The sequence below is a fragment of the Siphateles boraxobius genome, unplaced genomic scaffold (assembly GCF_051911475.1).
Source record: "Siphateles boraxobius isolate OS27281-9 unplaced genomic scaffold, OSU_SipBor_1 52, whole genome shotgun sequence".
NCBI classification, from domain to species: domain Eukaryota; kingdom Metazoa; phylum Chordata; class Actinopteri; order Cypriniformes; family Leuciscidae; genus Siphateles; species Siphateles boraxobius.
In genome coordinates this window covers 71473-82883 of record NW_027509164.1, presented here as the reverse complement: position 1 = coordinate 82883, position 11411 = coordinate 71473, and the positions used below count along the sequence as shown (strand labels likewise).

At 45.2% G+C, this 11411-nt stretch overlaps 2 non-coding genes and 1 pseudogene across 2 annotated transcripts; all 3 read left to right on the top strand.

The window, feature by feature from the left end:
* The first annotated feature begins 3581 nt into the window (after positions 1-3581).
* Positions 3582-3745, top strand: LOC143713637 (U1 spliceosomal RNA). The gene has a single exon (XR_013195192.1). It is a non-coding gene; the product is annotated as a U1 spliceosomal RNA (small nuclear RNA).
* A 6599-nt stretch (positions 3746-10344) lies between these two features.
* On the top strand, positions 10345-10521 carry LOC143713756 (U2 spliceosomal RNA; annotated as a pseudogene).
* Positions 10522-10955: 434 nt separating this feature from the next.
* On the top strand, positions 10956-11119 carry LOC143713620 (U1 spliceosomal RNA). The gene has a single exon (XR_013195176.1). It is a non-coding gene; the product is annotated as a U1 spliceosomal RNA (small nuclear RNA).
* Positions 11120-11411: the final 292 nt, after the last annotated feature.

The following is an 11411-nucleotide window of genomic DNA, read 5'->3' as shown; positions in this document are numbered from 1 at the left end:
CTACAAGACTTCTATGATTCAAGAGCACAGTGGTGGGAGATGGTGAAGGGAAAGACCAAGACTTTTTTTAGATGGGCAGGGAAAAAGAAAAAAGGAAAAGAATATAGACAAATGGTGGGACTGCAAAAGAGGCTACAACGCTACTTTCATCTTTTTAATCAGGGGTTCGACTTTAAGGATGAAATAAAAGACGTCAAAAAGGAAATGTCTGAATTGGCAGAAGTTAAAAGTAGAGGAATTATTCTGAGAAGTAAAGAAAAGGAAATAGAGCAGGGAGAGAAATGTACACGATACTTTTTTAAGAAAATACTTAATAGAGGTGGAGCAATGGTGAAATTGAGAAACAAAGAAAGAGAAATGATGACAGACACAAATGGTATTTTAACAGTAGTAGAAAGTTTTTATGAGGAACTCTATGGAAAAAAGGTAATTGATGATGGTATTTTAAATGAAACACTAACGTTTATAGAGAAAACTGTAAAAGATAGTGCAGGTCTGACAAATGATTTTAACCTCCTTGAGATGGACAAAAGCTTAAAAAATTTTAAAAAGGGGAAATCCCCTGGAGATGACGGACTCCCTCTAGAATTTTATCTGACCTTTTGGGACATTTTAAGACAAGACTTACTGGCTGTTTTTAATTACTTTGATAACCTCGACCGACTTCCAGACAGTTTTAGAATGGGTATAATGACACTTTTACACAAAAAAGACGACAAGACAGATTTAAAAAACTGGCGTCCTATAACCCTTTTAAACTTTGACTGTAAACTTTTTAGTAAACTTTTATCAACACGAATGTCAAGAGTTTTAGCAGAATTGATCAACCCGGATCAAGCCTGCGCCGTCCCTGGGAGAAAGATCACGGACAGCCTCGTACTGATAAGAGATGCCATCTGTTATGCGAGAGACAGAAATATTCGGCTGATAGTTTTAAACCTAGATTTTGAAAAAGCATTTGACAGAGTCTCGCACCATTACTTGTTTCAAGTATTGGGGAAAATGGGCTTTCCTGGGAGATTCTTAGCTTGGGTGGGATTGCTGTACAGGGACATAACCAGCAGAATCCTAGTTAATGGGAACCTTTCAAAAGCGATAGATATACGCAGCGGTGTCCGTCAGGGCTGTCCGTTATCTCCTCTCCTGTATGTGGCTTGCATCGAACCCCTAGCGCAGGTCTTGAGAACGGACAAGTGGATAACGGGACTGACCATACCCGGGACCGGAGGACTGACTGCAAAGACTGTTTTATATATGGATGATGTTAACCTTTTATGCACTGACGTTTTATCAATACAGAGGACCATGGACTTGACAGACTGGTTTGGGAAAGCGTCTGGAGCTAGACTGAACAGAGAAAAGACCCAGGCACAGTTCTATGGCCCATGGGAACCTAGCAAGACTGTTGGACTGGACATCACTATTAAAAAGACAGACTTAAAAATACTGGGCATAAAATTTGACAGAGACGGGGGAGGGAGTGGAAATTGGCATGATGTGATGGGAAAAGTGAGGAAAAAATTGGGGTTCTGGGGACTGAGACAGCTGACAGTTGAAGGGAAGGTTTTAATTCTAAAAGCGGTGATTTTACCACTGTTCTTATTGTTATGTTCTGTTTTTTCCCCCCTAGATTCTTTCTTGTATCTCTGGACCGGTCCATGTTTTATTTCCTGTGGGGGTCCAAGTGGGAGAGGCTAAAAAGAGGAATTATGAAGAAAGCACCAAAAAATGGAGGAAAAGGCGTACCGGACCCTCACTTGTTTTTAGGAGCCAAATACACTGCACTACACCTAAAGTATGCCCTGACCCCATCCAGACAAGACAAAACAGCAGCCATGGCCCGGTTCTGGGTGGGGTCTTTTTTAAGATCCATCAATATTTTACCAACAGACTTGACAACACCACTTGCATTTGACCAACCCCCTGCATACACTCATATAAAAAAGTTTTTAAAGAATTTTAATTTGGAAAAAGAAAGAGTGACTGTTTTAACCAACCACCGCTCTATCCTCTCCCTTGTGCAGGAACGGGAACAAGTGTGTCCAGTGCGCGGGCTCACTCTAGGTGAAGCCCAAAAGGTTTGGCGAAATGTATCCCACTCAGCTCTTCATAACCGACACCGAGACCTGGCTTGGATGGCTGCCCATGAGATCCTCCCGGCCAGGGCCGTGATGCACTCCCGAGGCATGTCAGAGAATCCCATCTGCCCGCGGCCCGGGTGTGGCGCGCCCGAGACCGTGAGGCACGCCCTCTGGGAGTGCAGTGCTGTGAGGGACCTGTGGGCAACAGCTGGCCCCCAGCAATTCCCGTACCTGCCAGTAGGGGGGGTCCCAGACTACCCTATGGGGAGAGGAGGGGTGAGCCAAGATGAAACACCAGCTAAAACACCATCAAAGCTATGGCTCACCATCCTCTGTATCAAAGACGCCATTTGGACCTCCAGAAACCTACTGGTAGGGAAGCGCATGCAGGTGTCCCTCCACGCCACCATCCAGCTGGCTAAGTCAAGGCTGCAGGATTACACCGCATGTCGCCATTCGGATGTGGGGGTCAGAGCTTCACAGGAAAAGGTCCCCATAGCCACGAGCCCTGACTGCCCGTAGATGCCCCCCAACATCTTAGGTGGAGCAGCGGCGCCTCGGTTCAAGAGGATCTCCTCCGGGCCCAGAAGGGTCGGGTCCTTGGGACTGGTTCTGAAGAGCTGAGTGGAGGTTTAAAATGGTTATAAGGACATACCCACTCCTGTACAATGGAAGAGAGAGCTTTTAAACTGTTTTTTTTTTATTTTATTTTTTTTATTGTTTTATCTGTATATTTATTCTATTTATTACCTTTTTTATTCATACCTTACTTAATTTTTTATTTTTAACAGAATGCTTTTCTTTTACTTAAAAAAAGTATATGTACTGTATATGTATATATGTATACGTGTATGTATTTATATATATATGTGTGTGTATGTGTATGTATATATATATATATATATATATGTACATGGGCAAATGGAACTGTTTTATCGCTTCAAAAACAAAAGAACAAAGAACAAAAAAGCATGTGAACATTCTGTAAAAATGATATGATGTATAAATGAATGAAATGGCACAATAAAAATATGTCAAAAGAAAAAAAGTGTGTTCAAGTGTCAAGTGTCAAGTGTTCAATGAAAGAGATGTTTTAGTCTTGTGTGGCAGCAGGTGTTAATGGAAGTAACGTATATTGCTGTGTATGGGTGCTTTAAAGGTGTTGTAGGTGATCATATGCTATACAGGTAATGGTGGTGTGAGAGGGAAAAAAAAACAACAACTCTGTTCTTATCTCGTTTAACATCTGATTCGTCCACTATCCGGTGACCGCGTATGAAATTGATTTTTGGCTCATGGATCCGGAGCATGAAAACAACATCATCCACAACAACAACAGCAAAAGAGCCCGACTCTGCAGGTTTTTGATGTCTCTCTCTTATCTCTTGGAGTTTTTACGAATGAGCTGATGAGTTGAATCAGGTGTGTGTTTGATTGTCCGACCGTTGGTGAGGATTGCGGAGAGGGACACGGTGCCTCTGACGGGAGGCCTGGGAATTCATACTTACCTGGCAGGGGAGACACCATGATCAGGAAGGTGGTTCACCCAGGGCGAGGCTCGGCCATTGCACTCCGGTTGTGCTGACCCCTGCGAATTCCCCAAATGTGGGAATCTCGACTGCATAATTCATGGTAGTGGGGGACTGCGTTCGCGCTCTCCCCTGGACACACTGGTTAAAAGAGCAGATTGTCAGAGTTCCTCTTCTTCTGGTAGTTAACGACCTAGGAAGTCCAGAGAATTGAACTGCAGTGGTTGATCGAGAGATGTAAAACTCTCAACCTAGGACCAGTCTGCAAAAGTAGGGCTGTTTTTTAGTTTTTTTTTTCATCATTCTTCAAATAATCTCCATTATTCAACCAGCGCTTTTATTGGCAGCAGTGGTCCTAGAAGCAAAGTTGTTCCGAATGAGGAGTTCTATCATGTGGTATGAATACCTTGTGCATGTGTGAAAAATCACCTGACATACAGTCGCCTATGGCCGTATTCATGTTGTTGTTTTTACTGTTTACAGCGCCACCAAGTGGCCAGTCGCCACATCCCTTTTCACCTGAGCACAGGCTGAGCCCGTGCACAGGTGTACCGACTTGGGTGTAATTGTCTCATTCCGTTGGAGAGTTATGGCCATTTAAGTAAAGCCCGCCTCGCCCACTCCCAACGTTTTGGCGTCCCGTCGCCAACGTGAATCGAAATTCCGACTTTTTTCCCCATCGCTGTCGGCAATCAGACTCCAGGGAATCTTTCTGCACCGGTTTGGGTCAGATCGGGCGAAAGACCTAGGACTAGTGTGCAAAAGTAGCTTTTTCACAAAATCCCAAATACCCGAAAATCTCGCCAGCGCAACCATCGAATCCGAGGCCTGCGTCTTGTTCGGCCCGAGCCAAGGATTCCGGTGATGTAAGACACTTGGGTCTGCGACGGACGGTTCAGGAGTTACGAGGCATTTCGTACTTCTGATCGCTGCAGCGCCACCTTGGGGCCGATTGGGCCGAGCCTTGGTGATGTTGTAGACCGGGCGGGTACTACCATCCCTCAAGAGTTTCAAGTCTCTACGACGTACGCTTTGGTCTGCCCGCTCACTTTTAGGGCAGAATGTTTGTTGGTCCAAAATCCCAGTTTGCACTCCAAAGTGTCGTGTTGTGCGCTCTGCTGTGATCCATTTTCGGTGTCAACAGTCAAGCTGAGCTTGTTTGCTGTGAGCTGAGCTTGTTTGTTGGCGACCTTTAGACCCTCTCGCCACGGCCCAGGTGGGCGTGGCCTTTGACGGCTCCCCCGCCTCTGCGTCATTGTGTCATCGCTTCTCGGCCTTTTGGCTAAGATCAAGTGTCTGGTCCTAGGGTAGAGACAGCGAACGCCTCTTGGAGGTTTTTCCGGCTTGGGTCCTTCAGTGACTTGAGCCCCAAACTTTTGAGAGGTACATTGATCCAGCTGCTTTTATTCCGGTTCTGTTTTAAGGTAAGACCTTTTTATCTATTTATTTATTATTTATTTATTTATTGTTTTTTAAAGTTTTAGGCTGTTGGTGTCTCCACCATGTCGGCTGCCCGTGCCGGCATGAGGAGGCACCACAGCGTGCGTTTTTTATTCAAAGAAGTTGAGGGGAAGCTCCTGGGGATGTCACGTCTTGACTTCTCCAGGAAGCTGATCCAAAAAACTCTAAATTTTAAACCTGATGATCTGAATTGCATCGTGACTCTGCCCCTGAACAAAGGATTTGATGTTAGTTTTAGAGCGGTTTCCCACCTGAATGATTTCTGGCACAGATTTGAAGTAGCTAAATCCCAGCTGTCCATGTTTACTGTTGAAAAGCTCTCTGACAACACACTTAAAACTGTGATTGTTAGAATGTTTAATGAGACAGTGACTGGGGAGGACATTTGTGTCTGGCTGGGCAGATTTTGCACAGTTCGAAGCCAGCCAGTCAAGGTTTTAGATGAGGATGGTATTTGGACATGCTCCTGGCGAATTCCCATTAAACAATGGGAAGACGCTGGGGGCTACCAGGGCCTGAAGCATCTGCCTTCTATGATTGTGTTGGGTGAGAACAGAGGCTACATTCACTACCAGGGTATGCCCAAATTATGTAGAAAATGTGGAAAGTTTGGGCACTTAGCTGAAGCATGCCAGGAAATGATATGTGGGAAATGCAGAGAAATTGGTCATACTTTTGAAGAGTGTACCAATGGCAGGCGGTGCAACCTCTGTGGGGAGTCATCCCATCTCTACAGAGATTGCCCTAAAAGTTTTGCCAACAAACTGAAAGGCAACAAAATGGCCGCCCCACATGTGGAACAAACAAAAGAGCAAAGGAAGGAGGAGGCGGTCCCTGAGGTTTTGGCGGGAAATTCTATTTCCCAGCCAGCCTCAGGGAGTGGGCAGGAGGAAGGAAGTGGGGCGGCCACAGGGGCGGAGTCAAGTTTTAACAGCGAACAGAGTGAGGAAGCCGTTCCCCAACAAGAGAGAAGTGAAAACAAAATGGAGGAGGAGGAGGAGGATGCAACGGCTTCCTCACTCTACACCGTATCGGAGGTTAGTGTGGTGGATAGTGGGGGTGAATCCGAGGGTTCACTCCCCAATGCTCAGGTGCAAAAAAGGTCTGCGAGATCTCCTCTGCTTCAAACAGAGGAGAAAAGGCTGCGGGCATCGCATCGGCTAGATAGTTCCTCTTCGTTAGATCTAGACCGTATGTGGCCCGCAGAATCTCCCAATGAAGTCTCCTTTTTGCACGTTAAGCTTAGAACATCGTCACCGAAGGAGCCACAAGAGGTTCTCTCTGTGGACTCTGAGGCGGCGAGCATTTGCCCTCCTGATCCCAGTTTTTCTGGGGAAAAGGAGAAGCAAGTGCTACATGACATAACATGATTTTAATATAACTTTCTGCAGTCTTTTGGTTTTATCCTTCTATTAATGCTTGTATTTTTAACCATACTGCTCATGGCCCTCACTATCTCTACAATCAATGTGAGAAGTGTGAGGTGTACTTTGCGAGCACAGAGTGTGTTATCCTTTTTAAAAACTTTTAAGTCAGATGTGTTTTTATTGCAAGAATGTGGTTTGCCCTTTTTAACAAATTACAGGAAGTGGGAGGAGATTTGGACCCCAGGATTTTCCATTTGGAGTGGGTCCAATTTTAACAAAAATGACGGTGTTGCTATTTTAATAAAAAATCCCAACCTTTTGGTGAAGGGCAGCACTGTGGTGAGGGACGGGCGGGCAATTTTAGCAAATCTGACTTTTTTAGGTAAGGATCTTAACATTTTAAATATGTATGGTTTTACTGAAAAAAATAACAGGTATGAGCTTTTAGAAGACTTGCAACCCCACATGCTAGGCAGGGCTCCCCTAGTGGTAGCAGGGGATTTTAATTGTGTATTATCAAAAAAGGACAGAAGGAGGGTAGGAGAGGATTTTAAGGTCGACAAGACATCGGTTTTATTACAAAATATAGTCAAAGATTTTAAGTTAGTTGACTGTTTTAAAACAATGCATCAAAGAGAGGAAGGCTTCACCTGGTTCAGTGGTGACGGTGCCAGAGCCTCTCGAATTGACTATATTTTTACCAGGGACCTCCCGCCGACCGATGCTACATTGACCCCCCTCTTTTTTTCCGACCATATGATGCTGTCTTGCACTCTTTCACTCCCCACGGGTGTGACTGCAGGGAGAGGGCTGTGGAAGCTGAACTGTTCCCTATTAGAGGACGAGGAACTGGTTAGTGAGTATAGGGAGCAGTTCAGCCAATGGCAGACCCTCCAGGACTTTTACGACTCACGTGCACAGTGGTGGGAGATGGTGAAACAAAGGACAGGACGGTTTTTTAAACAAATTGGAAAGGAAAAAAAGAATAAAGAAAAAAGACGCATGATGGGGTTGCAAAAAAGACTGCAGAGATATTTTAACCTTTTAAACAATGGATTGGATTTTACAAATGAAATAAAAGAAGTAAAGAAAGAAATGTCAGATCTGTCTGAAACAAAGAGCAAAGGTGTCATTTTAAGATGTAGAGAAAGGGAGTTAGAGGAAGGAGAGAAGTGTACCAGGTATTTTTTTAAAAAGACAATAGCTCGGGGAGGGTCGATCAATATTTTAAAAACTTTTAGAGGGGGGGAAGTAAATACAACTGACCTGATTTTAGGGGAAATTGAAAGTTTTTACAGTAATTTATACGGCACTAAAGAGGTACACAATGGCATCTTAGAGGAAGTTTTAGGGTTTTTAGATAAAAAAGTTAAGAGTCCAGATGTGCTTTTATCCCAGGATTTTAATCTTTTAGAATTGGAAAAAGCTTTAAAGGGTTTTAAGAAGGGGAAGTCCCCGGGCATGGACGGACTCCCCTTTGAGTTTTATCTGACTTTCTGGGACATTTTAGCACATGACTTACTTACAGTTTTTAAAGAATTTGAGACTCTTGACAGACTTCCAGACAGCTTTAGAGTAGGGATAGTTACATTACTGTACAAAAAAGGAGACAAGACTGACTTGAGAAACTGGCGACCAATCACTCTTTTAAATTATGATTGTAAACTTTTTAGTAAGATTTTAGCTACACGCATGTCGACTGTTTTAGAGGACGTAATCCACCTGGATCAAGCTTGCGCTGTGCCCGGCAGGAAGATCACGGACAGCCTGGTACTGATCAGAGACGCCATCTGTTATGCGAGAGACAGAAACATTAGGCTTGTAGTCCTAAATTTAGACTTTAAAAAAGCTTTTGATCGGGTCTCGCACCAGTACCTCCTTCAGGTACTGCAAAAAATGGGGTTTCCAGAGAGGTTTATAGCTTGGGTGGGACTGCTGTATGAGGGCTTAAGCAGCAAATTTCTTGCAAATGGGCATCTTTCCAAAGCTGTAAATATCCACACCGGTGTCCGTCAGGGGTGTCCTTTATCTCCCCTTCTGTATGTGGCTTGTATTGAGCCACTGGCACAGATCTTGAGAAGGGATAAATGGATTAAAGGACTAGATATCCCAGGAACTGGTGGACTGACGGCGACCTGCGTTTTATATATGGATGACGTGACCCTTTTAGCGACTGACTTTTTATCAGTACGAAGAGCAATGGACTTGACTGACTGGTACGGTCGGGCCTCGGGCGCCAAGCTTAACAGGAGTAAGTCCGAGGCCCTGCTCTTCGGGCCGTGGGGCGACGTGGACACAGGAGGACTAGATTTGGATTTTAAAGAAAAGGATTTGAAAATTTTAGGAGTAAAATTTGACAGGGAGGGTGGAGGACCAGGAAACTGGACTGACATGTTAGGGAAAGTCAGACAAAGACTGGGCTTTTGGGGACTAAGACAACTGACGTTAGAAGGCAAGATTTTAATTTTTAAAGCAGTGATTTTACCACTAATTTTACTTGTCTGTTCTGTTTTTAGTCCCCCAAGACGATTCCTGGCCAAGTTGGAGAGGGCGGTATTTTATTTCCTGTGGGGGTCCAAGTGGGAACGAATCAAGAGGGAGGTGGTTAAAAAGAAAAAAGAGAATGGCGGGAAAGGCCTCCCAGACCCCCACCTGTTTTTAGGCAGCCGCTTTGCCGCCCTCCATATCCAGTATGCACTGACCCCATCCAGAGAACACAAGACAGCAGCCATGACCCGATTCTGGATGGGGTCATACCTAAGAAGTTTGAAAATTTTACCCATTGATCTTAAAAGTCCAGTGTCTTTTAATTTGTCAAAAGAGCATAGTTTTATTAAGAAATGTTTAAAGAAATATCTTTTAGAAACAAATGATGCCACTGTTTTAACTAATCACAAGTCTCTCGTCTCTCTTGTGCAGGATCGAGAATCGGTGAGTCCAGTTCCAGGCCTCACACTAGGTGAGGCCAAAGACGTTTGGAGGAACGCAGCCCACCCAGCTCTCCAGAACAGGCTTAAGGACCTGTCGTGGATGGTGGCTCATGAGATCCTCCCGGTCAGGGCGGTCATGCACTCCAGAGGCATGGCCAAAAACTCCACCTGCCCACGGTCCGGATGTGGTTCCCCGGAGACCGTTCAACATCTGCTCTGGGAGTGCGGTGCTGCGCGGGACCTGTGGGCCAAGACAGGCCCCCTGTTTTTCCCGTGCCTGCCAGCGGGTGGGGCTCAGGTGGACTATAAGCTCGCCATCCTGGGGGTGGGTCAGGGCTTGAAGGAGTTGACACCACCAACGTTTGCCTCGCTCTGGCTCACCCTCAACCACATCAAGGATGCCATCTGGGTCACCAGAAACCTGCTGGTGGGGAAACGCGTGACGGTCCCCCTCCACGCGTGCGAGCAGAGGATAACATCAACGCTGCAGGGTGGGCCGCACGTCGTTATTCGGATGGGGGGGCCGAGGTCACACGGAGAAGGTCCCGGCCGCCACCGTACCTGGCCGCCCGTAGATGCACCCTCACCACTCTGGCTACGGGAACAGCGGGCCAGCGGGCCGGAGGAGAGGGGATCTCCGCTGGGCACTGGAAGCGAGGAGTCTGGGGCCTGTTCTGGAGACCTGGAGTGAATGGACATTCTTGATAGGGACTCACCCTCGATCCTGTACAAGAGATGTTTTATTTGGCATATTTTATTGTTTTATTGTTTTATATTTGCATTCCTATTTTATTTTAATCCATTTTACCTTTACTTTAAAACAACACACAACATACATGGACTTTTACACAACACATCAACATAACTGATTTTTAACTGTAACTTATGTCCTTTTTGTTGTTTTAAGATATGTGCAAAAATGTGATTTTATAAGGAAAAAATGGATATTGAAAGAATGGAATGAAACAATGTGACAATAAACTTTTTTCGAAAGAAAAAATCTGTTCTTATCAGTTTAATATCTGATACGTGCCCTACCCGGGCACCATATATTAAATTGATTTTTGGAACTGGGAGATGGAAGAGGGGCTTGCTCCGTCCACTCCACGCATCGACCCGGTATTGCAGTACTTCTGGGAACGGTGCACCCCCAAAAACTGTGTTCAATGAAAGAGATGTTTTAGTCTTGTGTGGCAGCAGGTGTTAATGGAAGTAACGTATATTGCTGTGTATGGGTGCTTTAAAGGTGTTGTAGGTGATCATATGCTATACAGGTAATGGTGGTGTGAGAGGGAAAAAAAAACAACAACTCTGTTCTTATCTCGTTTAACATCTGATTCGTCCACTATCCGGTGGCCGCGTATGAAATTGATTTTTGGCTCATGGATCCGGAGCATGAAAACAACATCATCCACAACAACAACAGCAAAAGAGCCCGACTCTGCAGGTTTTTGATGTCTCTCTCTTATCTCTTGGAGTTTTTACGAATGAGCTGATGAGTTGAATCAGGTGTGTGTTTGATTGTCCGACCGTTGGTGAGGATTGCGGAGAGGGACACGGTGCCTCTGACGGGAGGCCTGGGAATTCATACTTACCTGGCAGGGGAGACACCATGATCAGGAAGGTGGTTCACCCAGGGCGAGGCTCGGCCATTGCACTCCGGTTGTGCTGACCCCTGCGAATTCCCCAAATGTGGGAATCTCGACTGCATAATTTATGGTAGTGGGGGACTGCGTTCACGCTCTCCCCTGGACACACTGGTTAAAAGAGCAGATTGTTCGAGTTCCTCTTCTTCTGGTAGTTAACGACCTGGGAAGTCCAGAGAATTGAACTGCAGTGGTTGATTGAGAGATGTAAAACTCTCAACCTAGGACCAGTCTGCAAAAGTAGGGCTGTTTTTTAGTTTTTTTTTTCATCATTCTTCAAATAATCTCCATTATTCAACCAGCGCTTTTATTGGCAGCAGTGGTCCTAGAAGCAAAGTTGTTCCGAATGAGGAGTTCTATCATGTGGTATGAATACCTTGTGCATGTGTGAAAAATC